Genomic DNA, 15,775 nt, shown 5'->3' on the forward strand with positions numbered 1-15,775 from the left:
CTTGTTTGACCGCCTGGTCGGTTCGGACTGTCACGGGGTGGGCCTGGAAGTATTGTCGCAGGTGCCGGGAAGCCGTGAGGAGTGTGAAAGATAACTTTTCTAGACGTGAGTAGCGAGTTTCCACGTCTTGCAGGACTTTGCTTATGAAGTAGATAGGTTCTTGTTCCTTTCTCTCGTTTTCGCGGATGAGCGCCGCTGCGAGCGCTTCTTCCGTTATGGAGAGGTATAGGTACAGGTTTCTCCTGTCTGGGGTTTAGCGAGAACCGGTGGTTCTGCTAGGACTCTTTTGAAGTGTTGGAATGCTTCTTCGTATTTTGATTCCCAGTTGAAAGGGCCCCCTTCTTCATTAACTTAAAGAAGGGGATTGCTTTTTGTGCCGATGCTCCGAGGAAGCGGGATAGCGCAGTGAGCCATCCAGTGAGCTTTTGGATGTCGTTAAGGTTTTTAGGGTTTGTCATTTCAAGGATGGCACGACATTTTTCCGGGTTGGCTTCGACTCCGCGTTGCGTGATCATAAAGCCGAGGAACTTTCCCGCCTCCATTCCGAAGGCACATTTTGTTGGGTTGAGTCGCATCTGGTGTTTCCGTAGGGTGTTCATTATGAGGTTAAAGTCGCTGACGAGTTGTTCGCCTGATTCAGTCTTGGCGAGCATGTCATCTATGTAGACTTCTAGTTTGCTTCCGGACAGATTTTGGAATATCTTGTTGACGAGTCTTTGGTAAGTGGCTTCGGCGTTTTTTAGGCCGAAGGGCATTACCGTGTAACAATATGTCCCTTCTGGGGTGATGAATGCTGTTTTTTCTTCGTCAGGTCGGTGCATCGAAATCTGGTTGTAGCCGGAGTATGCGTCCATGAAGCTGAGGTATCGATGGCCGGATGCGGCATCTACTAATCCGTCGATGTTTGGTAGGGGAAAGGCGTCTTTTGGACAGGCTTTATTGAGGTCCGTTAGATTTTTTCACCAGTACGACGTTGGATAGCCAGGTCGTGTAGGGGAGTTTCCTGATGAAGTTGGCTTCGAGTAGGGATTTGACTTGCTTCTTGACCTCAGCGGCTCGGTCTGGTGACATTTTTTGCCTCCTTTGTGCTATGGGTTTAGCTTTGGGGTCCACGGCTAGCCGGTAGGACATTAGGTCGGGGTTTATTCCCGGCATGTCAGCTAGTGTGAATGCGAACATGTCTCTATTTTGCTTCAGGAGTTGGGAAAGGTCCTCTTTAAGATCGTATGGTAGGTTCCTGTGATGAAGGTGTATTCCTCTTTGGTTGGCCCTATTTGTAGTTTTTCCATGTCGCCTTCTGGCTCTGGCCTGGGTTGGCCGTCTTGTCGGGCGTTCAGGTCGGCTAGGAATATTCCGGCCGCATCTCGGGATTTCTTCCGTAGGGCTAGGCTGGTGTTGTCGCACTCTGCTGCGACCTCTCTGTCTCCGTGGATAGTGCCGATGGAGCCGTCGTCGGTTGTGAACTTCATGAGGAGGTATTTGGTAAAGATGACGGCGGAAAAGTCATTGATTGTTTTTCTTCCGAGAATGACGTTGTAGGCTGTGGAGTCTTTGAGGACCACGAATTCGGATAGGATTGTCTTCCTTTGATTACCTGTCCTTATGGTGATGGGGAGGGTGATCGAGCCGTCTGGTTTAAGGAAGTTATCTCCGAGTCCCGTGACACCGTTGCGGTGTGTTTGGAGGTTGTTGTTGTGGAGTCCGAGCTTGTCGAAAGCTCGTCGAAAAAGAATGTTCGAGTCTGCACCGGTGTCCACCAGTATCCTTCGTACTAGTCCTGTTTCGATCCTTGCTGAGATGACGAAAGGGGCGTCTTCAGCCGAAGTGTCGTGCTGGCAATCCTCGGGTAGGATGGTTATCGTATTGTCGGCCAAAGTGGTAGGGGTTTGGTTTCTGACAGCCATGACTTTGAGATCTTTTTTCAGTGTTGATTTTGAACTTGCCCGATATGTCTTTGCCTGTGATGACGTTTACTATGATGGTTGGGTCTTCTTCTGGGCTTTCCCTAGGGGGTTGTTTTTGCGCTCTTGGGTTGCGCCCTTCTCTTTTCGGCAACCTGTCTCTTTCTACGCGTTTTGGTTCTCTGATGATTTTGGCGAACTCTGGGAGCTTGCCGTCTCTTATGGCTTGTTCGAGGGCGTCTTTAAGGTCGAAGCAGTCTTGTGTTCTGTGCCCGTAACCTCGGTGGTAGTCACAGTAAAGGGTTTTGTTGCCGCCCGTTCTTTCTTTGAGTTGTCGGGCTTTCGGGATGATGCCTCGATCCGCAATCTGGTGGTATATCTCGGTAATTGGTGCTGTCAGGGGCGTGTAATTAGAGAATTTGCCGATTCTTGGTGGTCGGTTTGTGTTTGCCAGTTTGGGGTGGTCCCTTTGATTTTCTTTAGGTGGTGGGTTATGTCGGGGCGCCGAGTTGCCGTGTTGCCGTTTATTGGCGGCGACGACTTGGCTGACTTCCTCGTCATTGATGTAATCTTTGGCGACGTTCTGGATCTCGTGCATGGTCCATACTAGTTTGGTGGTGAGGTGTTTGCGAAAATCTTCGTTCATGAGCCCGTTGGTTAGACATAGGCTTGCGACGGAATCCGTGAGTCCGTCGACCGTTAAGCATTCATCGTTGAAGCGGTCGAGGTATTTCCTTGTGGATTATTCTTGTTTTTGCGTGACCCCTAGTAAGCTGATGGGGTGTTTGGCTTTAGTGATTCTAGTCGTGAACTGGGCCATGAACTTTCGCGTTATGTCGTGGAAACTGGATATGGATTCGTTTGGGAGGGCGTTGAACCATTTGATTGCTGGTCCAGCTAGGGTTACCGGGAAGGCCCTGCATCGGACCGCGTCGGCTGCTCCTTCTAAGTTCATCCTGGCCTCGAAGGCCATTAGATGTTCCTGGGGATCTTTGGTTCCGTCGTACTTCATGTCGGTGGGTTTGTCGAAACCTTTAGGGAGTTTTGCTCTTAAAATCCTTTCTGTAAAAGGTGTGGCTCCCATTATTGTGTGGTCGTTTCTTGTGCGCTTGGTATCTCGGTGTCGCCGATCTTCGTCCGAGTCATGCTGACGACTCAGATCTCGGGAAGCGCTGCGGTTGTGCCTTTTGCTGTATCGCCGTTCTGGCGATTTCTCTCGTCCGTGGTTGCGTGAGGTGCTGCGATCGTTTCTCCTGTCATGTCGCCGAGTTGGCGATCTTTCGTGGCGAGATTTTGACCTGGAAGTTGCATGGCTTCCGTGTTCGTTGTTGTGTCTTTCCTTGGTGGCCAATTTGCCTTCGAGTTCCTGGACCCAGAGGCAGAGATCTTGGATGATTTGTGCCGCTTTGTCCCCTTTTTTCTCAGGGTGTCGCGGTTCCGTGATATGATCGTTCGCGTGGTGGATAGTACTCGCTATCCTGCCTTTGTTTATGACCTCCTGGTGTTCTGGGGTCGGATGAAGTGGTTGAGAGCCATCCCGACTTGAGGAGGTTTCTTCGAGTACGTCCCCCATTCCGGTCTTGGACGACGCAGATCCCCACAGACGGCGCCAATGTACAAGATGTCTCTGGTACGGGATGAAGGGTGGATCGGGAACCTGCGGGTCGAGCCGAAGACCGGATCGCTTGACTGGAGTGATGGGAGAAGTACCTGCAAAGACACTCCGACGCTCAAGTCAGAATGGATCTGAGAGGTGTAAGGTGTGAGGAATGAGTGAATACCTGGAGGGACTTGGGTCCTCTATTTGTAGGTGATGACGAGTATCTTATCTTATCTTGTTTGGCTAAGATAAGGTAGACGTTTGAATTCGAAAGTTGGTTAGGAGCTCTGGAGGGCCGGTTTCGGGCCTTCTAGGAGAGAGGCGCGGGTTGAATCCGGGAAGCCGGGTTTGGGTACAGTCCCAGGTCCAAGATCCGTGACTCGGATCCGTAACAAAAATAAACGAAAGAAAATCACTCTACCTTCATATACCATTTTATTAGTTTACTCAACTTTATAATTCTGAACGAGCAAATCTTCAAAATTTTAGACCAATAGCACCATCAGTTGCTTTTACAAATTATCATGTTTAGATTATTAATTTGCTATTATATATGAATTTAAGATATTCAGGTGTACTCATAAAATTTATTATATATTATAAACATTTATATTTAGAGAAATAAAGCTGATTAAAATTTTATTAAAATTTTTCAATGTAAAAATATAAAAAAATAGATGTTTAAGATTTTAAATACATAGCATAAAAAATTTGTAGTTTTTTTTTAAATAATATTTTATAGTCTTTTAAGAGTTATAGTTGCATCATTTTAAAGTTTATTTAATTTATTTACGTAGCTTGTCCAAAAAAATGAAATAAGGCATGAAGCTTCTGCTACCAGCAGTAGCAGTTAACCATGGAAGAGTGTTGCCACTGTGATACAGCTATTTTTTATCACAAGATAAAGATGGAAAATGATTTAAGAAAGCACGCTTTGTATAAAATAATTTGCAATCTCTGTGGTAATGCATTTATGAAGAATCAAAGATATGAAAGACCTCAATGACAATGTTCATCAATTGGAGGTAATTAGGCTCAATTTGAATAAATAATTTAAATAATTTTTAAAAAAAAAATTAAAATATAAATTTTTTATTAATAATAATTTATAAATAAATTATATAAATTTAAATTTTTAATTATAAAATTATTTATTTTAAAATTATATACCAAAAAATTTACAATTAAAATAATATTAATTTAATTTTAAATTTTAAATCAATCTAATTTTAAAAATTAAATATTTTTGTAAATTATCTTTTTAATATAATTTAATTTTATATAATAATATTAATTTTAATTTTTTAATCTAAAATTAATGATTTAAAATTGTTTATTTAAAATGAGTATATTATTTTTTAGAAAACAAGCTCATTTAAATTAGTACTAAAAAAGGTACATAAAAAATATATTAAATGAGATTGATTTAAATTAAAAATAAATTATAAACCAAAAGTAAAATACAGTTTATTTATAAATTTTGTGGTAAAAAATTTATAGTCCAAACGTCATAGAATATAGAATTTTTTTGCCCAAACGAAGAAAAAAATCTGAATATTCATGAATTGGACGTCATTGATACTTTCTTATTTTTTTTTATTTCTTTTCTGAAAAAAATCTGAATATTCATGAATTGGACGTCATTGATACTTTCTTATTTTTTTTTATTTCTTTTCTTTCTTTCAATTGGAAAGTTTTTTCAATTTTTTTTTTCTTTTTTCTGTTTCCACTGCAAAGTTGTAGAAAAAAGGACACAATTGATTCATTATCGAAGATGTTGAATGCAGTTGTTAAACACCAATACATTCACAAAATTGCATATATTATGGTTTGGTATGTAGAAAGTCTTTGTTGTAGCATTTAAATGTTGGATCATTGTTGTATCTTGGATGTTAGGGTTGTTTTGATTTGGTTTGAAAATAAGAAAGGTATTTTTTTGGCACATTATTAGAGATTTATGAATTGATCTTTACGTGCTTTTAACTTTTAGAATTTATATTTACTTTTAAATAATGTGTAAAATTAAAATTAAAAATTCTTTGAATGATATTCTTTAAATTTCTCTTATTCTGACTATTTGTGAAATTATAATTGACTGTTTATTGACAACAAATTATGAATAATCATAATATTTGTCTCACTTATTCGATATATGGTTAGTAGTACTCTTGTTCCTTAAATTTTTTTAAATGTAATATTAAGAACATATGAAAAATGTATTTTGTTGTAATATTTAAGAAGAAGATATTTCATTCTCTTATTATTGTGATTGTATATAAGTTCACATTTTTTAAGAAATTCAAAATTAAGAAAATAATAAATAATTTTATTGTTCATAAGGACACTGTATGGGATATCTTAGGCACATAGACATAGGATAGAAAATTGAGTGAGAAGCATTATGAAACAAAATTATTTCTTATTTTCTTAGCAATTTTCTTTTCGGTTCCATTAGGTACGTAAATAACTAAAAATTTAGTTTAATGAAGTTTAAAAAAAAACATTCCATCCAAATTACTTAACTAAAAAGTTCCATTTAATAATTTAAAAATTTTAACTATCTATTATACTTTAATTTACAAAAATGCCAACTTTTTCTCAAACCTTCTGTTGTTGTTTGGTAGGGGTGCACATGGGGTCGGGTGAAGCCGGATTCGTCGTGACTCGAACCCGACCCTAAATAATGACCGGGTCTATTTATGAGACCCTTACCCGACCCTAGACTCGATGAAATCGTCTTACTTTTGGGCCACACTTAAGCCGGGTCTAAACCGGGTGAAGTCCGAGTCTTGATCAACTTTATCACGACATCACCAAAAATTAGATTCTACATCTTTTGAACCTCTAAATTTTGAAAAATAATTATTCCATAACATTGCAACATTCACATAATAATAATTTAAAGTTTCATAATAATAATTATATCAATTACACATTAAACATTCAAAGTTCAAAAGACAATTAAAAAAAAGTTAACAACTAACACAAGATTAACATAATAATAATAATTTATAGTGTCATACCAACCAATAACAACAAAATATAAAGTAGTAAACAACTACACGGGTCCAACGGGTCATAACGAAACCGGGCCAAATTAGCCCCGAAGTCATCGAGTCCGGTCCGGGTCTTCGGGTCGGACCGGATCTTGTGCACCCCTATTGCTTGGTCACCAACGACTACTCAAACCTGTTCAAGAAGGGTTTACAAACAATAGGAAAATTTTTCTCATGTTTGCCACTGAAAGGAACTTTCATATTCTCCTTTTTCATAAATACCACATTTAGACACCTCATGCAATGGTAGGCCAACAATTCTGAAGCCATCACTAAAACTCAATCTGGTGAAACCCAACACCCGACAATCACTATCGTGCACCACCTGCCAATTCTAGACGGTGGCAACCAAAGGATAACAATCGTCTACCCAACAAAACTCTTGACATTTTGGATCTAGAGCTTTGATACCATGTCATGATACCACTCATCCCAAAAGTTTCAGCTGATGAGAAAAGATAACACTAATGGTTATATCTTTAATACTGAATCGGACATCCCTAAACCTCCATTGTACACATTATACAAATATTCCATTAGCTCCCTATACTTTCTCATTAAGTTAACTCTAAATCAAATTCTCAGTCACACTCCCTCACCCAACTCTTCAGTGCCTCACCTCATTCTTCCTCTCACAAACCTGTCATCATCACCAGCGAGCCTCCACTCGAGTTGCAGTCCTCACCGGGTCCTCTGCCTCTACCTGCATCGCTACTCTAGTTCTTCACGTGACGATCTGTTCTGCCTCCAGCACTCCAATCGCTACTACTCATCTCCAGAAATAGCGTCGCTGTCCCGCACCTCCACCTCCACCCGTGTCATTTCTGCTCTGCACAACTCTAGCAAAAGTGTCGCTGACTCCCAGCCGCCTTCACCAGCAACAACTCTGCGATTTGAACCGCTTGCTATGGTGTTGCAACTTGAGCACAAAATCTTTATTTATTTATTTATTTATTTATTTATTTTTAAAGTTCTGATTATTTTTTCTTTGGATCTGATTTAAACTTTCTTTTATATATTTAGCATGTGATGTTAAAAATGTTTAATCAACTACATATTTAGTGTTTAATTTCTTTTAGAGATTTGGCATGTGATGTTAAAAATATTTCATCCTCTTGTATCAATCTGCTTATTTTTTATCACCAGAAAATCCTTGATCTCCTAATTTTTTTTTTTTTGTCATCTTTGTTCAATTATTAACTTTCAAAATCCGCGGATATCCATGTCTTCGGCGGATACGGGGCCCCCGTTACATATGGCGGAGATAGGGCAGGGGCGGGAACGGATTATGGTGGCGGAGGCGGGGGGTGGGAACATGTCCTCGTCCCATGGGGATCCGTTGCCATTCCTACACCCGATGGCCTAGGAGAAAAAGTAATCTATCTATTATCTATTACTAATTTTAAGGCCAAAATGTGCCACATGTCACTCCCTCATTGCAATTGAAATCAAATCTTTCCCTCCAAAATTAAAAAACTCTCCCCTATTCTCTCTTCATTTCTCTATCTCTCTCATTCCTTCATTCACTCTATCTCTCTTATATATCATTATCAATGACTAATTACGAATTTGACAATCAAAATATATAACATAACATTCTCTAATTGTATTTAAATTAAATTAAAATTAAAATTAAAATACTAAAATTGAAATATAGCTATATTATATATTATATTTATATATTACTAACTAATTTAATAACTAAAATGTATCACATGATATTCTCTTATTAAAATTTAGAGAAAATATTTTCCTCTAAAATTAGTAAACATCCTTTTTATATTTTGTTATCAACCTCTCTCTTTTTCTATTTTTCTCTATCATTCCCACTCTATATATAATTTATAATATAAATTAACAAATCAAAATGTGTCACCAGATATTTTTATTATAATTAAAATAAAATTTTTTCTTAGCTTCGAAAATTAACAAACTCTCTCATTCTTCTTCTTTATCTTTCTCTCTCTTTTCTCTCATTCTCTATTTTTCTCTACCTTTATGTTCTACAAAAAATAAAATTAACAACGTAATATAATTATACTAAAAAATATTATTATATACATATTTTTTTTTAATTTTAATTTTTTACTACTTATCTTTTTAATATATATTTTTACTTCTTTTTTTTAAATATTTATTGCATATAATTTTTAAAAAAATATTAATATTGTGATTGAAAGTTAGAATTAAGATTTAATTATTTTTAAAAAATGAGTTAATTTTATAACTATCAATATAAATTTTTTTATGTTAATATCTAATTATATTTTTATATATATAGAAAAAATATTATTACTAAATAGCAAGTATAAAAATTAATTATTTCTATTTGTGCAACAAATTTAATACCTAATCAAATATAAAAATATATACATTAAATTCTTTTAAATTTTAGATAACAAATGTTAAAATTAAGTAAAAAATTAAACTCTTTCATTCGAAAATAATAACTAAAAAACTTATTATTTATTTTTGTTTAAGACTTTGGTCTTCCTAGCCAACAAGAACTTTTGTCCCTTACGACCATTTTAAAAAAGTAGTTTAATGCTATAAATTTTTCGTGTCATAATCTATACGAAAAAGCTCTGCATACAAGCCATTAGGGCTTGTATGCTTTACAAGTTCATTAACGAATAAACCTCAAAAACGTGCTGCAAGGTCTACGTCCAATACACGCGCTATATAAAGATCCCGCGTATATATAATTACCAAATTTAAAAGATTTGTTTCCTTCTTCGTTCTCCTTATTTCTAGATTTGCTCGTTCTCCTTATTTCGTTCTTCGTTCTTCTTCTCGTTCTTCTCTCTTTGTAACTCCAGCTTCGTTTTCTATTCGATTTTTTGTTTTCTAAAATCAAAGTTTGAACTCGTTTTGAAGATAATGGATGATTCAACCTCAGATTGTCAGCTGAATCAGGGCGAAGTGGATTATGAATTTGAATCTAACGAAGTTCCTGAGGTTTGATTTACATACGATTACTTTGAATTTTGTTGCAGTAATTTGTATAGCATTGTGTAGCTGAATAATTCGTGAACATTGCCTGTGAGACTAACGCTTCAACATAAATATGTGGATTGAATGTAATGTATTAGTTTTGATTAATTATCTGGAATTTATAGCAGACGCTCGGGTGTAGATCAGAACTTTTTTGGGTGTATTTTTTTGGGAAGTGTGGGTGTATTTACAGTTTATGGCTTTTTTTGTTATTTTAGCTGAGTTGTTGTCGTTCGGATGTATTATATCAGACATGATTGGGTGTATTTTTAGTTTTTGACATGGTGTATTCTGCAGCCTGTTTATTTACAGTTTATTGTTTTTTTTTTTGTTATTTTAGGTGAGTTGTTGTTGTTCGGGTGTATTATATCAGACATGATAAGGTGTATTTTTTTTGTCATGGTGTATTCTGCATCCTGTGTATTTACAGCTTATGGCTTTTATTGTCATTTTAGTTGAGTTGTTGCCGTTCGGGTGTATTATATTAGCAATGATTGGGTGTATTTATAGTTTTTGACATGGTGTATTCTGCAGCCTCTTTCTGTTGTTGATGACCAGTTTGTTCCGACGGTTGGAATGACCTTTACCACCCTTGAAGATGCTGGAAAATTTTACAGGAACTACGCCAAGGCTGCAGGTTTTTCTACAAGAGTTCGGAGCACAAATAAGAAGGGAAACAATATTAAGAATCAATTGATTACATGTAGCAGAGAAGGAAAATAGAAATCTAAAATATCTCCGACCGAGAAGACGAATCTGACAGCCGGTTTAAACTGTCCTGCAAGAATTTATATATACACATTGAAGGATATTGGTGCTTGGATCATTTCAAAGGTTGTGCTGGATCATTCACGCCCTTGCTGTCCAAGTAAAGCAGGGATGCTCAACTAGCACAAGGAACTAAGCATGTCCATTCGTCGTACAATAGAGAATAACGAGGAGGCCGGTATCAGACCAAGCAAAACTTACCAATCATTTGTTGCGGCTACCGGGGGTCACCGCGAGTTAAATTTTATTGAAAAGGATGTGAGAAATTACATTACCAGGGAAGTGCGGAATGTTTCCGAACAAGAAGATGCAAAGGAATTCGGGAAATATTTGTTAAGAATGAAAGAGAAGAATCAGAATTTCTTTTTTGAGCTTGAACTTGAGGAGGATCAATCGATTAAGCTGGCTTTTTGGGCCGATGCAAGAAGTAGAGCTGTCTTTGAGTATTTCGGAGATGTTATTTCATTTGACACCACCTACAATACAAACAGGTAACAAACTATCCCTGTTTATGATGCTAAATTAATGTATTTTTATGAATCTGCAGTAGAGGTGTATATTGGCTGTTTTTGGGTGTATACAAAGCATTTTTTGGGTGTACATAATGATTTTCTATTTTGCACTATGGTAATTTGTTTCAGGTATAATTTGGTTTGTGGTTCTTTTGTCGGGGTGAATCACCACGGTCAGTCAACACTTCTTGGATGCTCTTTGATGAAAAAAGAAGAAATTGAATCATTCAAATGGTTATTTCAATGTTGGCTTCGTTGCATGGGAGGAAATGCTCCGAAAGAGTTTCTCACCGATCAATGCGCATCAATGAAAAGGGCTTTAGAGGCCTGTATGCCAACAACAATTCACCGTTGGTGTATTTGGCACATCATGAAGAAGATTCCAAGCAAATTAAACGGGTACAAGAGACATGCAGATATTGAGCAAGAAATGAGCCAAGTTGTTTGGAACTCTCATAGCAAAGACTCATTTGATAGGAATTGGAATGATTTTCTGCTAAATTTTGGTCTTGTAGACAACAAGTGGCTTTCAGGTAGTGTTGGGTTAAAATCTGCAGCAGAGGTATAAATTTAATTTTTATCGGGTGTATTTATAGTCTGTGTTTGGGTGTATTATGCAGATCTCTATGAAGACCGTCATATATGGGTTCCAATCTATCTGGATCACCACTTCTGGGCAAGGATGAGAAGCACACAAAGAAGCGAGAGCATGCATTCATTTTTTAACAAGTTTATTACCCGGAACAGCTCGCTTATTCAATTCGTCAAACAATACGATAATTGCCTCGGAAGCAGGGAGCAAGCAGAGAAAGAATCAGATGCTGCAGATTTTCATACGGTCATACCGTGTGCAACCAAATCCTCCATTGAAGCTCAGTTTCAAGATGTGTATACTCATCAAAAGTTTAGAGAAGTCCAAGCGCAATTCAGAGGAAAGGCGAATTGCATCACTAGATTAACAAATTCTGCTCTAGGCTATTCAGTATACGAAGTTGGAGAACAAGTTTCCAGCTCAATATTCAACAAGTTTGTGGTTACTTACGACTCAGTTGCAGCCGAGGTAAAATGGCAATTCTTATTATTCGAGTCGAGATGGATACTGTGTCGTCACGCACTAAACGTGTTAAGCTTTGAACAAGTAAGCCAAGTGTCACCTAGATATATACTGGAACGATGGAGCAAGAAGGTAAAGAGGCGATACACACACATCAAGAGCAGCCATGACGAGCCACTGTTGGAGCCAAGAAGCAAGAGGTTTGACCAACTAGTTTTTCATTCGCAAAATATTTGCGAATTTGCATCAGAATCGGAGGAGCTGACTGCAATTCTGCACCGTGCGTACGATAACGTCATGGCTGAGATGGAATCATTAAAAGCCAAAAGGAAGGGGACATCTTCTTTATCTCACGAAGACACCAACTTGGAATCCGTTAACGAGCTTCAAAGCCCCCCAAGGATTCGAACAAGAGGACGTCCAAAAAATAGGCTAGGTTTAAAGTTGGACAAACAGATTGCAAATGCCACAAAGAAGAAGAAAACAAAAGTTTTAAGCGAGGTAAAAGTAATGTTCTTTAAATTTGTGGTGATTGAGTTTATTTTTCTCGTTAATAGTTTAGCTAATATGTGAGTTTGTTATATTCAGATAAACATGTTTGATGCTGCATCAGTGGTGCATTCAAATTCCAGCCAATATCAAGGACATGTTATGAATTATCAGTTCAGGGTACCAGCAGCAGGGGATAACTCTTTGAGTGTATAGTTACAGAATATGGGTGTAAAAGCACTGTTCTTTTGGGTGTATTTTTGTGAATTTTCTTGTGATTCACATTTTACATATAGATACATATATATACTTCAGAATGTTGTTTTTATGTTATAAAATACTGTTTATTTTTTTTTACAACGGTTTAAGGGTTTTAGGTATTAGGGTTTAGGGTTTAGGTTTTAATTGTTTAGGGTTCAGGGTTTTAGGCACAAAGCATCAGGGGGATAGATTTCAGGGTGTATATTCAACTTTCTTTGGGTGTAAAAAATCGCAGGTTATGGATGTATATTTGATTTGATATTTTTCTTCATATTATAGTACCTGTAATTCATACATTTTGAATGCAGAAGACAGAGTTTAATTATTGAAAGAAATTTCACAATAAACTGCATTATAATTGTCAAATATTTACAACATGTCTTCCATTTGTTACAAGACTATATAACATTTACATTAAGCAGTGTCAACATCCTGAGAATCTATCTGAAAATATGGACTCAATAACAACGAGGATGGCTTGGACAGTCTGATTGCATTACTTTCCCTAATGGCTTCATCTTTGTCTAGGTTCATGTCATGAAATAGAATCCGGGAAGCATATTCTACTCTAAAGTGGTCCACCTCGTCCTACAGTAAAAAAGAATATTTTGTTTAATCAACCATATTAATTGAGTAATGTAATACAGAGTTATTTAGTTTTAAACATATTTACCTGGGTCCAATTGTTCCACTCATACTTCCGCCTCTTAATGTTTGCGGGCTCAAATATCTCAAGCCACTTCATTACGTAGATAGCACAGTCATAGCTAAAAACAGAAAAATAAATTATAAATTACATATAGGAAAGTTTAAATTTCAGAGTGAAAGATTTATGACTTGTCTTTTGGCCCGAGATGTGAAGGTATGGTGCTACAATTTCCCTGTCTTTGTCCTTTAATTTCAGAGGTGCCCCAGCATATACTTTAATTCGTGAAATTACGTATCCCTTAAAACACAAAACAAATCAGTAATACATGAATAATTTCAATAAAAGGATACACCCAAAGGAGTTAATAGTTACCCTTTATATTAAACAGAAATACACCCAACTATATATATATATATATATATATATATATATATATATATACAGAACACAGAACCAACTTATAACAAATGTATTCAGCACAGTTCTCGCATCGGAAGGAGATTTGTTGTGTAATGGGTCGACTATATAAAATTTTCTCTTTCTTGTATCAGCGATCCATAACCACCAATGATGTGAATGGCAAACAGGTGTAAATATCTGAAATATGTTCAGATTGAACACTATTTTAGTTTATTTGTCACATAAGTAAAAAATGGTAATAAGTAGTTTTAGAAATGAAAACTCACATAACGATGTGATTTTAATTTTTGAAGGTTCAAGAAGGGTATGAACATTGGGTAGTCTTCCACCCTACATGGCTTATTGTTTTTAGGCTGTAAGAATACCCCCCTCTGGATGATTTGCAAAGGCCATGTTCTGCAAAAATTGAGAACAACCAAATGAATCCAAAAAATACACCCAAACGAATAAACAACTGACACCCAATTGAACACAGAAAATACACCCAAATGAATAAATAGATTACACCCAATGTAAGAAAAAAATACATCCTAAGGAATGCAAAAAATACACCCAAAATTCGTTGAAGCAACCCTTACCACAATATCAGGGGGGAGACAGTATACTTCTTCTTGAAACCTTTGAATATTTTGTTGGTTTACGATGAAGCACATGGCAGAGACAATCTAGAAAAAGATGCCGAAATCAATTTTACATCAATCAGGATTGTAGTTAATTTTGGTGATAAAAAAATTAATGTTGTTGTAATATTACCTCAGCTTCTATATGCATTTTAGGCGCGAGTGATGCAAGGTGGAATTTTGACAGAGTGTATATATCTTGGGCTTGGAGTCTGCAGATGTTGTCAAACTCATCAGTTAGCCCATCTGCGTAGGTCTTCACTCGTATAGCCCAGTGGTAGCATTTCTGTTTCATGTCAGTATTATTTAAATTCGGCCTGACAGGAGTTTCAAACTTCTCAAAACTCTCTGCCCCACTCTCCTTTGGAATCTGCGAACTTTTTTCTTTTTTGTCACCCCACCACTTGCAATTTTATGTACCAGATCCTCTAATTGTTCTAGCAGTTTTGGGGTTTCTGGAGTTTTTGCCATGTGTTCATCTTGCGTTGATGCCCCCTCCTGCATTGTTGTTTCTTCTTGGCTGGAATCAGTGAAGCCAAGGCTGAATGATGGCATCAGATCTTTTTTAGGAATGTACGATGCTGTCTGTGCCATCATCATCAATGCAGTAGCGTCTTCTGGTGCTGGATTACTGCGTGATCATGTATTATAACAATAAGAATATACGGATGATAACCAAAACATTGATTTTACGCTAATGAACTTACATTTTAGATGGAGCTGGGAGAAGTGTGGGTGTGCTTTCTTCAAGTTGTTGGGGGGGGTTCAGGAGTGCTGCACGGCACATAAAATTAATCATGACGTAAAAAAAACTATTCAGGGGCAATATATACCCAAACTGTAACCCAATATATACCCAAACTGTAACCCAATATACACCCAAACATTGATTTTACTCTAATGAACTTACATTTTAGATGGAGCTGGGGGAAGTGTGGGTGTGCTTTCTTCCAGTTGTTGGGGGGTTCAGGAGTGCTGCTTGGCACATAAAATTAATCATGACATAAAAAAACTATTCAGGGGCAATATACACCCAAACTGTAACCCAATATACACCCAAACTGTAAACAAAAATATACACCCAATACTATTTCTTACATTTTTGTAGTTCCTTCAACTTGTAGCAGAGGGGTTGGTTCATATTCTGTCTCAGGTGTTTCTTCAAATTCCGGCACAGTGGTTGTTTGGGACACTGGTAGACAAACTTGAATCGGAACTCTAAACAAGAAGAAAAATGAAAGGTTAACAATGCCTTTGAAAATAAAAAGGTTATAAGGTTGAAATATTCTTGAAAAACTCACATTGCAAGACCTTCGGACGGTGTCTCTTTCCTCACAACCATCATATTCGAATCAGCCGGCTCACTGGCTGACTCTTCAACCAGACTCAACCTAAAATACACCCAAAGAAAGTCAAAAATACACCCGAACAATTCATAAAAAAGACAGGCT

This window comes from Arachis hypogaea, chromosome 19 (genome assembly GCF_003086295.3).
Source record: "Arachis hypogaea cultivar Tifrunner chromosome 19, arahy.Tifrunner.gnm2.J5K5, whole genome shotgun sequence".
NCBI lineage: Eukaryota > Viridiplantae > Streptophyta > Magnoliopsida > Fabales > Fabaceae > Arachis > Arachis hypogaea.